The 23,614-nt window shown below is 39.1% G+C and overlaps 1 pseudogene; it reads left to right on the top strand.

Moving 5' to 3' along the window:
• The first annotated feature begins 4,551 nt into the window (after window positions 1-4,551).
• On the top strand, window positions 4,552-23,173 carry LOC122154102 (annotated as a pseudogene).
• The last annotated feature ends 441 nt before the right edge of the window (window positions 23,174-23,614 follow it).

Raw genomic sequence — 23,614 nt, 5'->3', positions numbered from 1 at the left:
ACACTTTGGGATGCACCTAGCTTCAGAGACGAAGCAAACATTGAAAATATATAGAGACAAACAATCTTACAGGTTTTTCAGACTTACTGTGATAGATATACACAATAAAACTGAATCTTTGTTTTGTCTCTTCATGAATATGATCTGATAGGTGTTTTTTGCAACTCATTTATGATAATCAAATACCTTCTTTTAATACATCGTGAACAGACTTGAAAAATAGGCCTTTACTTCTATATAAAGTATATTAGTTAAGAAAAGGAGTTTCTGGAAAATAAACCCACAGAAAATAGAATACACTCAAGTAGAACAGATTTAATAGTTTTAGCAAACTGTGCATTTCCATACTTGGTTTTGATTTTTCTAGTTTGATTTGATGAAAAGAGCTGTTGTCTTTGGAAACAAATGAAGTACAAAGTTACAAAGTACTTTCCAGAAAAGTCCTAGTATTAACCAAGGTAAATTTCGGAGGTCTCTGGCTTTTTTAAGGACTTCCTTTTCTGTGATGTTTTGTTACTCTTCTCTGTGTTTGTGTGTGTTGGTTTGGTTTTTTTTTTTTTTAGAGGACAGTTAAGAAAAAAAAATACAAAAATACTTAAATGTTTTAATTACCGTTATCCTTCCAAGGTTGGCATGATCTATGTTGAAATGTTGTGGTCAACTGAAGCATGTGAATTTTGTTAGAACATCCTCCACCATCAGTAGCAGATAGATTAGCTTTGTTTTCTCCATCGGAGAGTTCTGATAGCAGGATTTTAGCATAACAACTGTGGTTTTTTTCAGCCTCCATGGTCTCCAGAGAGGCTTTACCTGGCATGCTCTGTACACGTTTGGTTTTCTGGCCGAGTCATCTTGCCCTGTCTGACTAGTACTGCTCCCTTTGCTTGCCATTAGCTTGCCAGATACTGGCAGATTTGTCTTGCATGGCAGTTGTTTGAAAACATACTTTTTGGGGAGATTTTCCATTGCAAGAAAATGGTCTTGATGGCAAGACAGTCTGGTATAATTTCCAAATATAAATATATATGTTTTAACTGTGTATACTGTTATAAATTGAGACCACAGTGGATCATAATCCAATTATAATTTTATTAATTATAGCAAGTAGAATATGAGCAAAGACAGCGCTGGACGGCAGGGGAGTCTGCGCTCCGCCAACTGCCGCACTGATCAGTTCAAACAGTCCCTTTTTATACATTTTTACATCCGTGGTTATCTTTGAGCAGTACCCTCTTCTGCTTGCACAAGCGGTATCTGGTTTGTGTAAGCAATTGCGGTTATCTTGTCTCACAGGTTATCTTGTCTCACAGGTTATCTTGTCTCACACAAGCGGTGTCTGGCAGCTGTTTGCATAAGCAGTTTTTCTGTCTTTTGCCGCCTAACCTTTACATTGAGCTTAACATAAATTTCAATAAACAATACCCTAGTTCATAGTTTCTTACATATACAAAAAACTTCCAGTTTTGGTGAAAAAGGAAAAATAAAAGAGCAACATGAAAGCAGAGTTGCTGTTGGTTAAAATAAAAGTTTTGAGCCTCAGGTGTGAGGTTCCGATGTGTTTAAGATACGAGAATTTCTCTCAGATAGGGTGTTATCAAAATGACAGTGAAAGTGCTCAACACTGACATACTGTAATGGTGACTATGCATTTTTTCATGCTATGATTGTAAGTTAGGCTAAGGATGGCAGTTTGGTTTTCTGTCTGCCTTCTTTACTGTTCATTAGTGATTAATGGGAGACAAAAGGGAAAACAATTTATAGTGAATACAATTAACTGCAGGTTCTGGTGCAGTTGAGTCATGCATTACTGTACTGAGTGGTTTGATTTTTTTCAGTTTTATTGAAAGATGGCTGTTTAGAGCATGTAGAAATTCCACCTGGGTGGCTTACAATAAATAAGGGATGTACTCACTTCTCCCTGAAATACATGCATCAGTTTAACTGCCAGAATCTTAAATAAGATGCAAGAAGAGCTATGTGACAGTGCATGCAGAGTATTTGGTTAGTAGCATTTACTTTTTTTTTTTAATTCCCTTTTTCCATTATTAGGTAGTTGATGGAGAGTAAATTTGATGATCAGGTAGCTTTCTGCTGTGGTATGAAGCTCCCGATATTTGTGGGGAAATGAAAAAGGATTCCTCTAAGAGAGAAGACAAACAAGGGATGTGGGACCGGCACTGGCCTGATTTTGGTGAAGGGGATTTTTATTTATTTTCTTATCTTTTGATACAGATGGAATTTTGGGTTTCTCTTCCCCCAAAGCAGCAGATATAGGATCACAAAAGTAAATGAATGCCTAAAATGGGAATGAGACACTGCTTTCTGTAAGAACAGGAGCTGGTTTTGACTGTTCAGTGGTACAGATAGGTGAGATCAAGGTGGGGGGGAAGAAGAAGAAAAAAGAAAAAAAAAAAAAAAAAAAAAAGAGGGCTTCATTTGGTGTCCCTAGTGAAGAGTTTGGACAAGAAACATCACGAGTATTTGATGTGCGATCTTCAGGGGCTGCGGGGAGGGAGGAAACCCCAAACCTGGCAGAGCAAAGAAAAGCCCAAATCTAGAAGTTTCTTCATCCACATGAGAACAACGGGGGTTGACGTTGTTTATAAAAGAGGATAGCAACATCTGGATTCTGTGATCCTAGCCATCATCCCTTTATGTTTCCTTGCAGAAGCCCTGAGGTCAAGTCACCTGTGCTAGCAGAACGGTATTAGGGTCAAGCATGAAGAGCACAGTACCAGAATCACTAATTCCCCTTTTGCCCCTCTTGCAGGTCGCTACCTAACTTGGGTCAGTAGAATTTCCTCCGAATCCTGTGACAAGATCTGACCAGAATTATTGCTGGCTTGGAGAGGCTAAGCATCTTGCTGTTCTTCTAATGCATATCAATCAATTTAGTATTCAGGCAGATGGTGTCCTTACAAATCCTCTGTAGTCTAACAGACACTCCCAGTAATGCCTCACAGACACACGTGAATGAAATGGTGCCAGTTCATTTCTTTAGCCATTGTTTTGAGCAAAAGAAAATTGCTTTGTGGCAGTGCTTGCCATGCTGTGCAGTAGCTTTGTGGTTAGAGTATTTATCCAAGAAGTAGGAGTCTGGGTTCTGTGTTACTGTTATGTTTCAGCACATGCCAAAACTTACATGAAAGGTCAGTATCGGGGGTAGGGGGGTGGGGGTGGTATCCCCCACCCTTTGGCAGGAGCTTTGCCAGTGAGTGGCAAAGTTTCCTGGGGCTGAAAAGATGGATCAGCAGAGAAGGTGACTGGCTCCGTGACAAAGACTTCACCTGGGAGGGAGGCAAATACAAGTCCCATAAGGCATGTCTTTGCGTTTCTGGGGAGAAAGGAAAAGGTGAAACCTGTATATATAACTTCTTGCAGTCCATTTAATAATGCTACCAACATGAAGATAAATGACAGGAACTGCAGCTTTCTGATTTGAACTTTACCTGTCTGGAGAAATTCCCTATGAAGAAGCTGCCGGTTTCCCCTGTGCAGGTGGGAGGATGGAGGGAGCAATGTTCCACAGACAGTGTGAAAAGGCAGGTGGAGGTTGCACAGAATCCAGCATATATTAACTTGAAGTTTCACTAGTAGTCAACACTCCCTGCTCTGCTCTGTTCCCCTCCAACTTAAGGCCATTTTTTTTTCTTTTTTTTTGGAGGGGGGGTGGGTTTTTGTTTGTTTTGGGTTTTTTTTGGTAAAATTGGTGGTGGTGGTCTTTTAAATGCAGATGATCTGATGCTAATTTACCCACTGCTCTGCTACCACTGGCAGGGAAGTGGCATTAAATGTGTTTTAAAAGTATGTTTAAATTGGGACTCATGCACCTTCTGCCTTTACCTTATCAACCCTTTATTCAAAATAAGCATAATAATAAAAGTTTTTTAAATAGTTTGGAAGTGGCTTTTTTGCATCACCTAGAAAAATTTTAAAGAGAGATTTTGGTACTTTCGTATGCATAACTGTTCCACCACAACTCTCTGGATTGCTGATATATACATTTCTATCCTTTTTCTCCCTGCTCCTTCACACTGTTTGTGGGGTTTTTTTGTTTTTTTTTTTTTTGTTTTTTTTGCAGAGGTTCTTGTGCTTTTTCTTATCTTCTTGTCTTTCCCCCTTGATCTCAAGCATTTGCTCATTAGCACTTACTGAAATGCTTTGTGGGACATTTAGAGCAGAACAAATTAAGACCTTGCAGTTCCAGATAGTTCAGCTCTGCAGCTGGCTCCACTCGTACAGCAGTTCAGTGCACTGTGATATGTAGGCACTATTGGCACTGGCAGACTGTTCATCATCTGTCTGACAGGGGGTCAGCGCTGCAAGCAAAACAGCGCTTGGCTACTTGAATTCAAGAATCTAATATTTCCTGCTCGGTAAGACCTGCGACCAGGTTCGAATAATCCTGACTCTTTAATTTGTGAGATTGTCTGCATTGTGGGGGACACAGTTATTCTCTCGTAACTATTGATTTTCTTTAAAGGAAGTCAAGGTAGTTTACACCTGAAGGGTACTTGGGCAAATCTAGGACACCTATTAACTCGAGTCAATCTGGAATCCTTGTGAAAAGCTGAGCATTTGCTTCCTGGCTGCTGGGAAAAGATTCTGCTTTCAGGTCAGTCTGGAAATGCCCTTGCTTCATACTTCATCTGCTTTAGGCTTTTAGCGATTGCAGAGTGTAATTTACCAGTAATAAAAACCCAATTATGCGCTGAACAACAAGGATTTTTGAGAAGTCTTACGAATTTCTCTTTGTGAGGGGGCTGTGTGTGCCTCACTGGATTTCTTGCCTGCATTTGCCAGGAGAACAAGTGCTTTATCTTCTTCATGCTCACCATCTCAGGTCTTTGAACATCCTTTTCTCCTTTACTCTGTCTTCTACCTTAAAACTAACCACTGTGCCCTTTGAGGACACTGGTGTTCTGTTTTGTTTTTTTTTTTTTTTTTTCCACAGTGGGAGTATTCGTCATTCATCCTAGATCTCAAATGGAAGTACTGAGGTTCAGTTAATGTGATCTAAGGAAACCAGAGGCCCCCCCCCTCAGGAAACGTTGCCCCTGGGGGTTGAGACCTGCCCTCTGTCTGTTCAGATTGCTTGTGGGACCGGACCTGCCCTGTGGTTTGTTTATCTGCTACCATGGGAGTTGCTGGGGAGGGTGGGCTCATTGGCTTCAGCAAAGGCTTTGTGTGATAGAATTCTGTCACGGATATGAAAATACTGCCTGTTAAGTAACTGATACAAATCTCTGTTCCATTATGATCAGATTATCTCTGAACTTCATAGGACTGAATTATAATGCAGATTCATACTCCATAGTTCCATTGCAATAGTTTGTTTTAAAAGCTGTATCAGATAGATTGAAGAGAGAAGAGCTTGTGACAATGTGGGGAAATGCAATCAATGCAAATTAACTTATTTAACATTTCTAGTGTAGAGACGTCCAATATCACAGTAGCATTTCATCGTTAAAGAAAAAAAGATGTTGGTAATTTCTAGTTGTTTGGTATCCTCCAGGTTATCGGAGATGGTGATTTGAAGAATCAGGTTTCCAATATGAACAAAACAAAAGCGTGATCTGAAAAAAGGTGAATTTAAAACCATAGTGACTTCTCAACATCAAGCTATTTGAGATTTGTGAAAAAGCAGACTTTATCTTATTAATAAGATAAATCAAATATGCATTATGAGCCCCTAGTAAGAATGTGTGTCCTGAAACACCAAGGGAGTCAATATTGATTAGCATAAAGTAGCTTCATATTTAATAAATGACTCTTTAAATTTACAATTTTCAGTTAGTATTAGACATGTTAAAATATAAAATATACCTTACATTTCATTGTAACAGTTATCGACTAATATTTTCAAGCAAATATGGGCAAAACATAAAATGATTTATATTGAATGAATTAAAGGACAAGTTTATAATACTGTATAGGAAGCCACGATGTTTGTCCTAAGATGTATACAAACCTTGAACAGTTAGGACAAACAAGAGTGGGATTACAGAAGGTTTCAAGAATTGAAAAGTTGTGTTTGTTATTTTCATGATGACTTGTTTTAGCAAATATTTGAAAAAGTTATGAGATTATCTATGGAAGACAAAATATCTCTTAAGTGTCAGGAAAGGATTTCAGTCTTACTCTTTTCCTAAGCTATGACAGGTTAAAGCACCTCATTAAAACAGACCATCTAATCATAAAAAAAAAAAAAAAAAAATTCTGTAGATGGGAAAATAGGGAATTTTTGCTTCAGCCTTAGTTCTCTGAAATACCAATTATCTTCTAAATGGGTGGATGAATTTGCATGAAGGACATGCTCTACTGTGGATTAATTTTCTGTGTTGGGATGGAATTACAAATTTTAGTTTAAACCATTGCATGTAGGATCGTCTTTGCTTTTGCGGACTTTAACAGTGGAACAGCTAGATATCAGGGACTGGTTGCTCCTGTTTGTGTAAGAGATGGATCAAAAGAAATAGTAAAGAAACTATTATGTTTTCTATTTATGGTGTATTAGTTCCTTAGGCGATACGATAAGCAAACTCAAACTCTCCATCAACAGTGGGTATTATTGGAAATACTACTAATTATAATACATGAAGTATACTATCACAAAGAATATTAGATTTCTACAAAGTGTCTACTTAAGTGCCGTTTATTCTTCTTTAGTTCTTGAGTTAAAAGGAAAGCTTCCATCCCTGCAATTCAAAACTGTGGTTCCCAAAGTAATGAATAAATTATGGTGACTTTAGTTCACGGCTATCTCTGTACAATAATCAGAAGTATCAGCTCTCTAAAGATTACGTGATAACTGCAGGTGGTTGAGAAAAAAATTTGGAATTGGTTTGCATTGGAATAAAACAAAACCAGACTCATGAGAAGCCTGCATACTTCAAAATATTTTTCAAAAAGCTCCCTGTAACATGCTGAAACACAGCAGGCCTGTTTGCTGCGAGGGAAGAAGACGCTCCCTGCTATGGCAGCGCGCTGGCTGAGTGCAAACAGCAGCTTCAGGGGAAGTAGGTACAGCTGGTGAACTGAAGGTTTCTGATTACTTCCTTCATTTGACTATTAGCTTTTGGGAGGCTTCTTGCAAGATGAATAGCTGAAAACCATCCTAAGATAACTAAATTTTTATAAGCTGCCATGACAGCCGTCAGAGTTCTCTTTCTCATTGTGAAGAAACACTTAGGAAGGTGTAATGATGTGTTTTAGCATTTGCATAGCAAAGTACTGTACAGGGACTCCTGGAGAGTTGTGAATCTAGCACTTCATCGTAATCAGAGTAATAATGATTAAACTTCTGGGGAGTTGGTGAGACTGGGAGAAACGTCCCTGCAGCAAGGGGACTTTCTCTGAGAAGATGTTTTCTTGTTGAGGGAGTTCTCTTTTAAACATGAACCCCTGAAGCCCTCTGTTCCTCACTGTCGGGGCAGGTGCTTCCTCTATATCTACTCAAAGATTTCCTAACCAGAGAAAGAGGAAATCCACAAAGCTGTCTGGGTAGCTAGAGCCACACTGTGCGCTTTGGCAGCAGCTGAGGTGGTGTCAGGCTTGTTCCTGCTTCTTTTTTGCAAGTAAGATGCTGTTGTGAGGGGCATTTGGAGCTGTGGCCTTTGGTCATGGGCTGGAGAAAGGGTTTCCTGCCCATGGAGACATGCAGTGTAGGGGATCAAACAAGCCTGGTAAACTTCACCTGAGGATGCTAAAAAAAGTCTAAATCCACCCCAGTATAATAATTATCGGTTGTCTTCAGAACACATGAGATCTGGGTTAAGTAGTGAAAGACAGAGATGACAAACATAGTGGTTGTGTCTGTCTGTGGGAGTCGGGGAGCAGAAACTAAGTAGCTGTAGATCAGCCGTCTTCTTTTCTTTGCACAGAAGGATCCTTCTAAGGATCAGAAGAACTAACAACAGTTGTACCTACATCTGGATTTTATTTGCTGCAACTAATTTCCCTGTTCACTGTTGCTCTTGGAGATGCTGTTATACATAGTTAGTCTGCTGCAATGCAGGCTTTGTAAAATCTGTAAATTTGCCAGAATTAAAGAGAATTAAGACTGTTCTCCAGTTGAGATAAAGTATGAAGGTGAATTAGCAACTCCCCTTATTCTGACGTGGGATTTCTGTCGTTAGTGTTTTTTTCCTCTGATCGAGGTGGAAAAATGAATGTAAAAATTCTTTCTTGTAGTGTTTCTACCAGTTCTCAGACTATGTCTCTGCTGTCACAGCTGGAGAAGATCAATTTGGATTCTGTATTAGGAGAAGCAGACAATGCCAGATATGTTACCTCAGAGATCCTTCATCTGGTTCAAAGTCAAGGTAAATATCTCAGTTTTATGGTTTTAGTAGTTTTTCTTTTGATGAGCCATCCTTCTCGTATTTCTTCCGAGGTGGACTTTAATTGTTGTTTCTGTTCGGTGGACTTGATTAGCCGTCTGTTTTTGTCACTGATTGTTTAAAGCACCTGTTTAAGGCCATGTTTAATGTTGTCTGATATAGTATTGGTTACACTGAGTGCATTTTGTATTGTCAAACAGCTATAATTTAAGTGATAATTCACCGTATACATGTGTATATATATATGAGAAGTAGAAGTATCTGGAAGAGAGCTTTCTTACAGATTTTACCCTTAGAGTGTTTTTTTCTAGGACAAGGTTGTTGAACAAGTGAAAGCAAAAATGAGATTTAAAGTCACTTAATTCTTTGATTTATTTTAGTTAGTATTATCTACATATATGCAGTTTTTAATAGATTTTATTATTTACAGTGTAGTGTAGATTTTCTGATCAATCTGTATGTGATCACAGGGCATTTTGCCCACAAGCTAGTATATTAAAAGAAAAATGGTCTTTTTCTGACTGGCAGAAAAAAACAAGAAGGAGATGACTTCTAAGGGCTCCACTGGAATAGAAGTTATCCTGTCAGCCCTAGAGGTAAAACCTTCCGATCTGTGTGGTTATGGGTACGTAGCAAGTTTTCATTTTATCACTGGGCTTTGTATTACTACAAATACGTTGTTATCCTATCTAGTCTCCAACACTTGTGTAGGACTGTGATGATTAGATATGGTCTAGTTAAGAATTTCTCTCCCTTATTTTTAAATATTGTAAGAAATTATTTGTCAATTATCAGTTCTAATTAATATGCCATATTGCAAACTAAATTTTAATTGTTTTTTTTGGTTAATTCAGGCTGCATAGTAGATGATTAGCTGGGTGGTTACATCTTAAATTCTGTTTGATTTAGTGGTGGCAGTTTCTCTGAGCTTGTAAGTATTTAAACCACTGTATTAGACTTCTACATTAAGTAAAGAAATCCCTCTATTTTACATTGCAGAATACAAAAGATCCTCAAAGTATTTGAAATATATCGAATATCCTCATTGAGATTGTGTCAGTTGGTAAGTTTTCATTAAGGAGCAGTTTGCAATTTGTGATTATATTCCTGTATTCTTCTGCAGAAGTTGTGTTTTTCCTTTGGGAGGCAGGGTTGTGTTTTTTTAGTAATTTTTTGGGGTTGTTTCGAATGTTTGCTAACAGTGATTTGTATGCAGAATAAAAAGAACACAAAGACTGAAGCCACCTTTCAAATAATCATACACAAATAATTTACGTTGCTGTAAGTATAAGGCCAGCAGGTTCTTTCATAGTGCAGTCACATATGAGGAAAATATTTCTGTTCTAAAGACTTTCCTTATGATAACTGTAGCTTAGGTTCTTAATTGTTCTTTGGCTTCGGAGATATCAGTTGAGTTTTAATTCCTAGGTGGCGGTTGGAGGGCAGGCGTCTTAGTCACTAAAGGAGGGACACAGATCTTATTGCAGTTGCTTTTGACTGCCAGCAAAGACTCTCCACCAACTGGAGAATTAATGGTGCTTCTTCATACTCTTCTTGCAAAAATTGGTCCAAAAGGTGATAATGATATACATACATAATATGGCTTAATACTTTGTAGTTTTATGATTGTAACTTCAAAAAAATTTTCTTTCTATTATTGTGTAAGCGTGCATGTATTCAGAATTGGTAAAGGAGAACACAAAGATGAGTAAAATAGAGGGGAGGAAAGAATGATGAAAAATAGGTTAGCAGAGTTGACAGCAGAAGAAATTCACAGTTCGTTTAACTTTTTTTTTGATAACAACTTCAAAATTAGTGTGAATAATCTTGTATTTCTTTGACGTCAGACACAAAGATTGGCATGAAAGCAAGAATTAATGGTGCCCTAAACATATCATTGAATTTAGTGAAGCAGAATTTGCAAAACCACTGGCTAATATTGCCATGTCTTCAAGTATTAAGAGTTTACTCAACCAACTGTAAGTACTGCTGATAGTTATTTTTTTTCCCATGTGATACAAAAGTTTTTACCTAGATACAGTTGAAACATCCGATCTACATGCTTGTTCAATGTTAGATGTTTAAAATAATTATTTTTATCTGAGAATTCAAATTGCTTGAATTCTAATAAAAGCTGTGAAGCGTGCTTGTACATCTCGTGTGTCTTCGATTTTTATTCAGTTTGTGTGTTTATATATATATATATACAAACACTGCCGGGGGTTTTAACCAGTGCTATTGGATGTGTGAAACTGAGTCATCTAACTTTCATAAATGCTGATCCTTTAAGATTTAAACCAGAAATACTAACATTATGCTTGCGAAAAGCACTTCAAATTAAATAATTATTCTTTTTATTATACACGCTCACTTATTTTTCTTTTTACTATTTTATTTCATTGTAGATCACTAATGTAAAACTTGGTTCACACAGGACATATTTTAATTATTTAACCTTTCCCTTATTCATTGTGTTGAAGTGCCCTACTATTGGGCTAATACTCTTCCACAAGAGCCGAATTCATTGTCTGGGCAGGCAGTAGGAAGTTGAGGAAAGTAGTGTGTTTCTTGCTGTATCTCTGCTGTTGCTTAGATGCTCTTAAGTTTTTCCTTTGAACTCAAAGTGGCCATTAAACCTCTTAAATAAATATGAGAAATTGAGAACTTAATCACATTCCTCCAAGAGAATCCATAGGATGATCTGTAAGTTTATGTTTTCAGGACATTCAGATGAGCACCTATAATTCATAAAGTCCCAATTCTTTTAAAATGTGGAAACTTTATTTCTCTTGCACTTCTGATAATGAGGTAAAATGCTTCTAAATGGGAGCGTTGAATACAGATAGTTACACAGCTTAGGTGAAAAGTTGCTTTATCCTGAAAATGGGAAATTGAACGGAGTGTCTAATTTGGATTCTGCGTAGACCAGTTCTATCTTGTATTTCCCACTCCTTATAAACAGAAAAAGTAGCAGTTTATTACATTCCGATAAGTAGTACTGGTTAAGCATTGCGTACAGTTGCCACCAGGATAGAGTCCTAACTTTTCTTAGATTCCAGTGGTGTAATGTTGCTGCTCATGATGATGAAATTGCAACTTGGGTTCAAGTACTAAATTCTACACTAATCGCAGCATTCATTATGCTGAAGTCAATTTTTAGTTGCTCTCTTCCTGCTTCATTAGGAGTGCATATTGCTAGACTTGCTTGGGAATTGAATTTCTGTGCCTGTTTCAGCAGTTTGTATTTTCAGTGGGCATTGGGCTTCAGCCATGTATGCACTGAGTGAGCAGAATGTAGGTCTTAACGTAATTTATTTTGTTCCCTTTCAAATAGATTTTTTTGTTTGTTTGTTTCTGAGAACATACATGCCTAACATGTAGCTCAGGAAAGCTTGGATCGGTTGGCATTTCCAAATTTTACAGTGAATGCTTGGCTTTCAAATCCTGGTGGACGTACCTGTCTATTCTGATACTGAAGGATAATAACAAGTCATAAAACTTGTCAGATTTGACATTTTAGAAACCCTGCTGTCTTGACAAACAGAGATTTTTTTTTTTGGAAGAAAATTGGAAGAAATTTTTTGGAAGAAAAGAGAGCAGAAGCATGCATTGGAAGTAGTATATGATTTTATTTGTAAAGTAATAATGTTTTTCTTCTCTTTCAAATTTTATCAGGATTGGATTATCACACTAATTATGCACAGAGACTATTTGCTTGTCATTGTATGTCTTAAAGCACAAACATATCTGTCATTTTTTGTACTTCAAAATGAACTTGCGTAGATTTTAGTTTATTTTTTTCTTTTGCCTTCCTTACTATCTTAAAATGGATTGTTTTTAACTCTTGCAGCTGTTAATGCAGTGTCCTTGGGAAAGAATGGAGTAGTAGAACTGACGTTTAAGTTCATTGGCCCTTTTAGTAAAAAGAACACTAGCCTTCTGAAGTAAGTAAGGTCTCTTTAATATAGTATATAGAAAAACCTTAGATACATTTCAAAACTTACTTGTAAATGGAAAATAATATTAGAGAAATTAATTGTAACTCATATTTGAAAGCCAGAGTGGAAGGAGGTGGCAAGCAGAACCACAAATCTGACAGTTTAATTTTCCCCAGTAAGGTAACAGAAAATATTTGAATGTCTATTCACAGTACTGGTAGAAGAATATAAATATTATTTTTTGTCTCTAAGATTCCTGCATGGAAACTACAATAGTTATCCTCAAATCAGGACAAACAGATGAAGATAATCCCGTCATTTTTCAATTAGTTGAATTGGCTCCCATATCTTCATTGAGTTTTTAGAGCGACACTATCTGTTTTATTTTGTAATAGAATTTTCTTTCTGTTTTATTTCAAAGCAATTATAGACTCTCAGAGCAAAATCGTAAAACATAGAGTAGCAAGCACCAGCAATATCTGTGCAGTAGGCTATTGTGTGTTAGAAAAAGAAATAAATTCACTGCATACCTTAAAGTGATGACTTAAAATTTTTTTTGCTTCCCTCTGTGTTTTTATTGTTGTTGTTTTTTTTTGTTTTGTTTTGTTTGTTTGTTTTTTTTTTTAAGTGAACTTAGGGTAAAAATAGATAAATAGGTCTAACTGGAGGTAGCCCCTTCTTTATACATTAGCACCTCTTTTGAAGTACATACCTGTGGAAAACTGGACTTTTCATCTGGATAGCAAAGTAATAATCTTATGTTGTTCATATTCTGAATTCAGTGCAAAAAAATAGTGTTATGTTATCTAAATCTGTTATCTGTGGGCACTGGAGTATCTTTGAACAAAATGCCCTTCCCCTTTAAGCCCCAGGTAAAATTGGACATATTAACTTACTGTTCCATGATGTAAGTAATCGTGATATCCTTGTTTATGGTCTAAGATCAGATACATGAAGTATACCTTTACAAAGAGGATAAAAAGAAGTATATACATCTTCTAGTTGTACATCTTGAGTTAACTGAGACAAGATCTTTGTGTACAAGCAAAATTTTACACATTGTATTGTAGTACAGATTGATGAGCATTACTTCTCAATCTATTTATACACTGCCAGTTTTGACCTAATTTTTTTAAAATTATGTCCTTTCCTGTGTGGGAGTACTTGTTCTGCTGCTAACATAAAAACATGACTTTCAAATGGATCTCATCCATTGATTATGGTTCATAAACATTATGTTGTTACTTTTGGTGTTTTTTTGCAAAGGCGGAAAGTTTTTTTAGCCATTGCAATGATATTTTTAGATTTCGTCATCAGACTTCAGATATATCTGAGATACATCAGATATATCAGAGATGCATGATATTTTATTAAAACCAAATTTTAAGAGCAAAGTCTGTGATACAGTGCAACCAGAAGGATGTGAGGGTAGATGTTAAACATGTCTGTTAGCCGTAAATATTTTATGTAGCTTTACAATGTTGTTTGACTTTTCTTGTTATGTTGACAGGGTTGCTTTAGACACACTTGCTGCATTGCTAAAATCAGGTAAGTGTTTGACTACAAGAAACTGTTTGTCTAGTTGAGATGTATATGTGTGTGTGTGTACACACACAGAGTAGAGATAATACTAAGTCTGTGGCTAAAACAAAATCAAGGCTAGGAAATTTAGAAATAAGGGTAGTTTTATCTGGAGTCTTTGGTGCTTTAATATTTGTGTGGTATGTACATATACGTTTAATAATAAGTTACCGTCTCTTCAGTTGCACACCAGAAAGGCTGTGCTGCTTCTGCAGAACTGGGCTTGATCCAGGGTGGAGAAAGAGCCTTTTACAGGCGCTCACCTCAGCCCTTCAGTAACGGTCATCTCTAGCATAACTCCTGCACATCTTCTTTATACGTACATCTGAAAATAGCTGTTGGATGGCAGGGAGAAATGCAGGGTTTCTTCAGGTACCTTTCTGAATAATTAGGTTTTGGGTCCTAGTGACGAGTCTGTCAGTGATGCTCATGAAGCGGTGGAACCAAGGGTAATGAAACGATCGTCTGTCCCCAGACGTTGGCTATCTTGTCTGGCAGCAGCGGATCCTGACAAATGTGATCTCAGCAGAATTTGCACCAGGATTGGAACTGACAAGGAGTTAAAAACTCGTTCTCTCCGGACAGTTGTATAAAACCTGCAGCATTCCTAGTAGTTTTAGTGGAGTTGGATAAGAACCGAGGCATGATTAGATTTGCAGAAAGCCATTTCAGACAAATTACAGGAAACTTCTGTATCAGTTATTACAGGGTGCTGAGTTTTCTCATGTTTTGATCAGTGTGATACCTTGGTCTTACAGATTTGTGTAATTACTAATGTTGGGATTTCTCTTTGGCAGATTGAGGGAAAGAACAATAATTCAGAAATATTTAATATTCTGTTCTGTAAATGAGCAGTTAAACTTTAATGTTGGGGAAAGAAATTAAATCTTGAAATGGTGTGTCTTTAAAACAGAAGGTCTTGTGCATTTATTTTGAGAGGTTTTATTCAGTCCTGAGGGGTTTTGACATTGTAAATTCCTACACTTTCATATGAGTAAATCTTTTCATAAAAACACTAATCTCTGGTGTATCAAGTCCAGTTGTCATACTGATTAGCCAGTAGTGGGGGTAGAGGTACCCTGAGTTTCTCAAATTTGAGTGATAGTTGCTGCAAAACTGTATGGATGACAGCAGTAAGAAGTTTGTTTCAAATTTTGTATCTGCACAGTGTGTGTGTGTTATATAAATTTTTATCATGCTTTCATTATTTCCCTGTTAATAGGAGTGCCTTGCAGTAAGAACTTTTGATCCTCTCATCAACACGGCCAGCCTAATAATGAGAAAATGTTTTCCTAAAAATCGTCTTCCTTTACCAACTGTTAGAAGTGCTTTCCATTTCCAACTCCCAGTTATTCCTGCCAGTGGTCCTGTGGCTCAGCTGTACAATTTGCCTCCTGATGGTATGTTCATTTTGTAGTATTTTATCTTTGAGTATGTAGCATAGCTTTAAGTAAGGTGGAATCAACTGCAGTTATTTTGTGTTCTCCACTAAAACCTGGATTCTGATATTCTTCTCAGCTAGAAAAGGGCCTGTGGCTGTTAGTGTAGAGCACCAGTTTCTAATGTTAAGCTTTAACTGATTAAAATTTTGTCTACACATATTTTATGGTTCTGATATATAAAATAAAAAATTAAAATGGGAACTAAAATGTCATGTTCATCAAACCCTGGACTGTAAATCATAGGCTACACATATTAGTCCACAAACTTAAATGGGTGTTGTGGTTTGGGCTCGGAGGGCAACTGAGCACCACCCAGCCGCTCATTCCCCCCCTGCCCCACAGCTCTGAGAAGGAGAAAATAAGCCAGGCTTGGGGTTCGAGGTAAGACAGGGTGGGATAAATCACCCACTATGGTCACGGGCAAAAGGCAGACTCGTTAGGTGTTAAAAAAAAAAAAAAAAAGGAACGTAGATTTAATGCAGTTACTAACAACAACACTTAGACAGAGAAGGACAGTGAGAAGCATTACCTGCATCTTGAGAACACCTTCCCCCCAGCCCTCCCTTTTTCCTGGGCCCAGATTTACTCCTGATATCCCTACCTCCTTACCCCAGGGGCAGGGAACTGGGGGTGCAGTCAGTGCTGCCGCTTCTTCCAACTTCAGGGCGGGAGGGGGTGGAAGGAACTTCTGAAACTTCTCCCCCTGCTCCATCGTGGTCCCCCTCTCACAGGACACAGTCCTCCACAAACTCTCTCTGACGTGAGTCCCTCCCACGGGCCACATTGTTCCCCAAACTGCTCTGGCGTTGGACACCAACTTTCTCCAACTGGAGTCCCTCCCATGGCTGCAGCCCTTCCCAAGCTGCTCCAGCGTGGGACACCCCTGCGTGCTGCAATCCTCCCAGCACTGAGCTACAACAGAAGGGGCTGCTTCTTCCCATATAGTCCCAGCTGATTTCGGGTGCAGCCACCTTAGTCGGCTGTATGATGTCCCTCACAGGCCATAAATCAGTGTCTGCTCCACCGTAGATCTCCATGGGTGCCAGGGGGGGCCGCCCTGCCATCTCCCCACAGGATACAGGAGGGTCTCTGCTCCAGCACACCTCCCCCCTCCTTTCTTCCTCCGTTCCTCCACTGACCTTGGTGTTCATGCAGCTGCAGCAACTGCCCCTCACCACGTCCCCTCTTAAATAGGTTATCGCGGAGGCGCAGCTGATGGGCTCAGTTTTGGTGCAGAGGTGGAGCTGACTTGGAGCTGGGGGAGCCTCGAGAAGCTTCTCACAGGGGGCCACCCCTATCACCCCCTCCCCTGCTACCAAAAACCTCCCCACTCACTCAAACCCAGCACAATGGGCTCTCTTTTTAACTCGCATTCTCCTATGTGAAATGTAATCTAGTGTACACCCTGTTTTACAGGAGTGTATCTTCCTTGATTTCTTTCTGTTACTCGGAAAAACCGGATGTAGTGAATCTAGATTAACATGCCATTTGAAGCACTGTTTTTTAAATTATTGTGGTTAGTCCTTCATTTGCATGATGAGAAAGGTAGAGCTGCTTTCTTGGACTCTTGCAGTCTAATGAGGCAACAGTTGTCTGCAGAGCATTTGTATGGTGCTTTGTTGGAAATAGATTCATCCCATTGTGAACACTCTTCATTAGTTCTGGATAATATTGAATGCATTTTCATATATGGTGAAATATCTTGGTACCTGAGTAAGCAACTGATGAAGTTGCTGTCAGGAAGTTACTTTAAAATGAAGAGGCAAAGTCAGACTTTTTAGTATCTTCTTATTCACAGTACCTCCTGAAATAAAATGTGGTCATTGCGTGAAAGAAGACCTCTATCTGATTGGGGTTCAGATGGATCACACTCAAACTGCAGGAGGTCAGAGTTTGTTTATGTTTTGTCTTCCAAGTGTGTTTTCGACATTTCAAAGAAATGGGTTCCAAAATCCACAGAAATTAAACCTCTACTTACTACTACCAGAAACCTTGTATTCTGTTGAAGTAGGCTACCAATAGTGGTTGGTTATTTTTAATAGATTTGTTATCTATTTTAAAAAGAAGTGAAAAACCTAGGGGCATAGAATACATAGGATTTTATTTTTCAGGAAAAACTTCTGTATTAAAAGACACGTAGAATGTTGGGGTGGGTACAGATCTGAGTTTATTAAAAGTATACTCTTGTGTAGTTAGTATTGTAAAATCAAGACATGTAATCATTCTGAATACACTAGAAGATCAGTATAATTTGTAGGCCTCTGAGTGAGCTGTTTACTGGCATTCGGAAAGTTTTCTGCATGGAAAACCTTTCAGAAAGCATAACAAAAAAACCTCAGCACTCAAACCACATGAGAGCTCTAGAAAAAAGATCAAATTTGCCACTAGTGAGCAGAACACCTGCCAGAATAACCAGCTAATGCTCACTTCCACATATTAAGGAGTTAGCCCACTTCTTCTTAGTCATGTGTAAATTGGTTTGCTTCCCCTTCTTTTTCTGGGTTAAAAAGGGAAGAAGTCCTAGATAAACTGGAGTCCAAATACATCAAAGTAAGTAGAAATTAAGTGGAAACTAGTCTTTAGTGTCCCAATGGTTCCACGTGTCTAAAAAAATAACATGTTGCTGTATGCTTTGGGGGTGAAATTTAGTTGCCAGCCTGTCTAGGCTGAGCAGTTGCAGTGACCACTCTCCTTGAGTATTTTCCGCACCGATTGAATCTCCAGTGATATGTTCCTGATTTTTTTTTTTCCTTAGATTGTTACGCACCCACTTAAACAAGACAAAAAAGGTGAAGAGGGTGTCTCCTCCCACTGTTCCCTGATACAGGGGCAACACTAGCTGACATGACTAAAAGCTGCCGAGATCTCAGTTGTTTCGTTGGATGTGGTCATTACTACTTGTGTTGGGAAAACATGTCAGAGCCACCTCCTTTTGTGCTGACCTCAAGCCATGCTGAGATGTTCTCGACACATACACATTCTAAAGTATTTCTAATAGCCATCTGCTGTCTTGCTGGGGTTTTGGGGGCAGAAGGGTGTTGGGTATTTTTTAGTTTTGTTTAAACCAGAGATCTTTGATTTTACTTAAAACTTCATGGAAGTGTAATAAACTGGGTCTGCAACATTGTCAAACAAGCATTTTATTTTGTAGATCTTGTACTAGTAATTAATGTTTACTAGTTGGTTTTCACAGCTTTTTCAAGTGGTAAGTAAAAAAGAAAGTAAATCCAGAACATAAAGTTTTTTTGAGTTTATGTATCAGAGAGTCATAAAATGGTTTGGGTTGGAGGGGACCTTAAAGATCGCCTAGTTCCAACCCCCCTGCCATGGGCAGGGACCCCTTCCACTAGACCAGATTGCCCAAAGCCCCGTCCAACCTGGCCTTGAACACTTCCAGGGAGGGGGCAGCCACAGCCCCTTTAGGCAACCTGTTCCAGTGTCTCACCACGCTCACAGGAAAGAATTTCTTCCTTCCACCTAATCTAAATCTACCTTCCTTCAGTTTCAGACTGTTACCCCTCACCCTCTGACTACACTCCCTGATAATTGTCCCTCCCCATCTTTCCTGTAGCCCCCTTTAAGTGCTGGAAGGCCGCTAGTAAGGTCCCCCTGGAACCTTCTCTCCCCTCGGCTGAACAACTCCAACTCTTTCAGCCTGTCCTCGTAGGGGAGGTGCTCCATTCCCCTAATGATCCTCATGGCCCTTCTCTGGACCCACTCCAACAGGTCCATGTCCTTCTTATATTGCGGGCACCAGAGCTGGACACAGCCCTCCCAGTGGGGTCTCACGAGAGTTGAATAGAGGGGCAGAATCCCCTCCCTCGACCTGCCGACCACACTTCTCTTCACGCAGCCCAGGACAGTGGTTGGCTTTTTGGGCTGTGAGTGCACGTTGTTGGCTCCCAGTCAGTTCTCCATCCACCAACACCCCCGAGTCCTTTTCCTCAGGGCTGCTCTCAATCCACTCATCACCCAGCCTGTATCTGTGGTTGGGATTGCCTTGACCCATGTGCAGGACCTTGCACTTGACCTTGTTGAACTTCATGAGGTTTGCACAGGCCCACCTCTCAAGGCTGCCAAGGTCCCTCTGGATGGCATCCCTGCCCTCCAGCGTGTCGACAGCACCGCACAGCTTGGTGTCATAGGCAAACTTGCTGAGGGTGCACTTGATCCCACTGTCCGTGTCCCCAACAAAGATGTTAAGCAGTGCTGGTCCTGACACCACCCCCTGAGGAATGCCACTCGTCACTGCTTTTCACTCGACATAGACCACAACCCTTTGAGTGCAACCACCCAGCCAATTCCTTATCGGCTGAGTGGTCTATCCATCAAATCCACACCTCTCCAATTTAGAGACAAGGATGTCATGCAGTACAGCAGCTTTGCAGAAGTCCAGGTAGATGACATCTGTTGCTCTTCCCTATCCACCGGTGTTGTAACTCTGTCATAGATTAAATGTTTTGGATTAAATGTGTAATCTGCCTTACAAAGCTTTTTTGTATCACAGTGGATGATGCAGTAGATGAAAGTGATGATCATGAAGATACTGAAACAGAACCAGAAGTTGAAACCGAAAATGATGATGGTAAGGACCAACATTTTAAGGTTGGTATGAGATAAAATGGACAGGCAGAAGTCAGGCATAATGGGTTTTTAAGTTGCTTGAATCATGTATACAGCCATATATATTCTAAGTGTAAAAGGACTTTGAAGAGGTTTCCTGGGAAGTTCCTAAAATTAAAGAAGCTGCTGAAACTGAAGGTGGGTTCTACTTGAAAATGTCAGCCTTTGTTGTTCAGATTTTTATCAAAACTTGTTTGCTTCACACTTGATGTGTCTGGAGTACAGTGGAAGAGAGCTGCAAAGTCTTAGCAGTGTTCTGTTTCTAACTTGTATTTCTCTTAGACCATTCTTCCCACCTGAGCTGCTCAGTATGTAGGAGCTGCTCTTAACTTTCTCTGCCGTTCTGGACTGGGATTGACTAGGCCAGTGTTTCAGCACAGTAAATCTGAAGTTCAGCCAGCTGTAGAGGTAGAGATCAGACCTCTCAGTATTGTAGCACTTTGGGAAAGTCTTGTTCTGCTCTCCAGCTGCCAGTCAGGACATGAAAAAGAACATTTGGTCAGAACAGCCTTTTTCTGTATTTTTATGGAACATACATTCAGGAGTTAATTGAACTGTATGGACAGGCAAATTTTATTCAAGGATCTCATGAGCCCTGATGAAGGGATTATCTTCCATAGAAGCAGTTAGGCTTTTGTCACTGCAGTCAGATGAAATCTCCACATTCCAGGTTGCAATAGTTGGACTGTGCACAGATCTCATGTGAAGTGTCGTCTGATGTCTGTGCATAATATATTTGTATGAAAGCAAGAAAATTTAGATGTTTGTAATCTTCTGTTGACACGGGGGCTTTGGCATATTAGTAAAACTGAGCTGCTTAAACCTTCCTGGTGAAAGAGATAGTTTAGCTAATTTTAAAATAGTGATATTCAGCTTTTAAGGGAATGGCTGCATCAGAATTAAAAGGTGAATGTAATTATTTTAGAAGTTCATTAATTCTGGACGCAAGATTAATTTATTCTGGTGCTCTTTCAGAATGATGATATTGAGACTGATATTAATAAACTGAAACTAGACAGGAATTGGGAAGACCCATAGAAGAGCTGAAAATATATGAGCAATTTTTCCCGGAACTTTTAGAAAACTTTCAGGTAAAGTATGTGTTACCCACACATCCCTCATCATGATGCATTGACCCTGGTATAGTCTGCCTTTTTTTTTTTTTGGGAGGGGGGGGGGTGAGGGGGTGGGAGGGGGAGATGTTAGTGGGTTAGTTAGTTCCTCTAGCCAAAAAGTGAGAGTCAGCAGTTCTAGAGCTACATAAGAGTGCTATATAGTGAGTTATTCAGTTAGATGTTATGGGTTACTTTAATCTGACTGAAAAGGGGGCTGTTGGCAGATATAAAGGAAAACTGTTTTCTAATGTCTGATTATTGCACACAGCAGGAAGTAAAATTGTAGGAAAGGATGTGAGACTTCTGACAAAAATTCATCATGGTAGGTATTTCCTTAAATGCTGTGCACCTCTTTAAAGCAGTTGGTTGAAGTACCTGGGGAATTGCATTGACTTGATAGCTTGCTACTTAATAACTACTTGTTTATTGCTGTGACACTATCTTCTTGTAAAAGCTGAAACTTCATTGCTATGTTCATGTAAGTTTAAAGCATAATAACTGTTGTCTTTTAAGTTATGCTTATTTTGGATTATTGCGAAGCATACCTCAGGAACAATAGAAGGTTTTCTAATATTAATGAAACTTTAGGAACTGTTTACTCTTTTTTTTAATATTTTTTTTTCTATTTTTTAAGGAATGTGAGTTAGTTTCCAAGGAACCAAAGCCTTTTGTAGCTGATGCAAATCTGAGTGGACCTATTGTTGTTCCTACAGCAGGAGAAGAGCACTCTGCTGAAGCAAACAAGTCAACAAAAGGAGTTGCTTTGAAGGAGAGCAATCCTTTATTGACAGAGGAATCCAATAGAAGGCCAGCCTTTCTGGAACTACCAAAGAAAGAAAGTATTAAAGACAGTAGTCTACATGAGCAAAATGATCAAAGGAACTGTTAGTGGTCGCAATCGCGAAAGAACTTACCTACACACAGCAGATAAGCAGGCACTTCTTTATTCCAGCACTGGGGAACACGGGGGATAACTCCGCCAAAGACGTGTTCCCCGACAGGTACAAAGCACAACATATTTATACACTTTTTCAGCAGAGTCATGGTTACATAAGATCAACAAAATTCATAAAGTTTAAGTTGACCTTAATAATGATTGGCTTTCTGTTACCTCATCTTACCTCTCTTCCTATTCTACAGAGATCATTGGTCATCTTTACTGATTGATTTAAATAGAATGGGGGGAGGGCAGTGATTAACATATTCATGTTATTTCCTGGGAATTATTATCATATGCAAATGTCCCTAACGCACGCGTGGTTATACTGGACGGGGTCCTCTGGTGGTCGTCGATAGTCTTCCTCACTGTGTCGGCTGATTGAACTCCATCCCTGCGCATGCTCACTCCATCTTTGGTTAATGTTCACCTCTCCCTTGGTGAACCAAGGGAACTTGAACAATAGGTACCAGTTTTCCTCTGGTACCTATTGTTTCAAGTCAAGATCCATAACCAGTACCCATTGCGTTAATTCAGAGTCCATAACGATTCTCATAGCGTTCAAGGCACACAGCATACTAGTTGCTTAATCCTAAGGGCCTCAGTGTACTTTATATTCTCAGAACTACTGTAGCTTCATGTTAAATCAAAATCATACTTTTAAACTAAAATCAAAATAATATTCTAGGATCCCGACTGTTTTATTAAGGTATTTGCAACAGAACTTGCTTCCAAAGAAACTTGCCAGTGTCTAAGCCAAGAAATTGTGAAAGGATTGGACAGAATCAGTCTGCAGAACAGTGCGAAAAATGATCAGTATTATGGTACTGGGTGTGTAATAAAGAAGGAAAGCAAAACGGGCCTTACCACACTTGCTTGTAGTAAACCTTGTGAACATGTTTCACCCTGTGGAAGTAGCCTCTTTGAAGGATCATCTGTCTGGCTGGGAAAACTCTGCTGCACTGGAGTGGATTCCGAGGAGGAGGATTCCAGATCTAGTTCATCAGGGGAACAAGTCATGCTTGAAGTTTCTGATGTATCACCAGTTCATGACTGTGATCTTTATATTGAAATGGTGAAAACCACAAAGTCTATTCCTGAATATTCAGAAGTGGCCTATCCAGATTATTTTGGCCATATTCCACCCCCATTTAAGGAGCCTATTCTGGAAAGGCCGTATGGGGTACAGAGGTGAGTTACCATACTCCTTTTTTGTTGTTTTCCTTCCCCTGAGAAACAATCTTTAGGATGAGATTAGCAGGCACATATACAATGTTTATTAGTCATTTAAAACTGTTTTCCGTGAAAAGTAGTTTGAAGATAGGTGAGTAGACATTGATCAATGCAGAACCATAAACAAGATAAACAATATGTTCTGATGTTGTAATTGCTAATTCTGTAATGCAGTTTCTAAATACTAAGTTTAACTTACAGTCTCCCCTTGTGCCTTCCCACCATCCCCCATCATGTGAATTTTGTAGTTTAAAAACCAAAAGAAAACAAAACAACCCATGAAAAGCCCAGACAAACAAACAAGAAAAACCCCACCTGAATGCTCCCTTCAGGTCTTAGCAAAGAGAGGACAGTTTAAAGATACTTCAGCTCTTCTCTTTGCTGTGCTAACAAAGTGATCTTT

The sequence above is a fragment of the Tyto alba genome, unplaced genomic scaffold, assembly GCF_018691265.1.
Source record: "Tyto alba isolate M040663 unplaced genomic scaffold, T.alba_DEE_v4.0 Super-Scaffold_31, whole genome shotgun sequence".
In the NCBI taxonomy this organism is placed as follows: domain Eukaryota; kingdom Metazoa; phylum Chordata; class Aves; order Strigiformes; family Tytonidae; genus Tyto; species Tyto alba.
The sequence above is the reverse complement of the archived record's forward strand: the minus strand, read 5'-3'. Positions and strand labels throughout refer to the sequence as shown.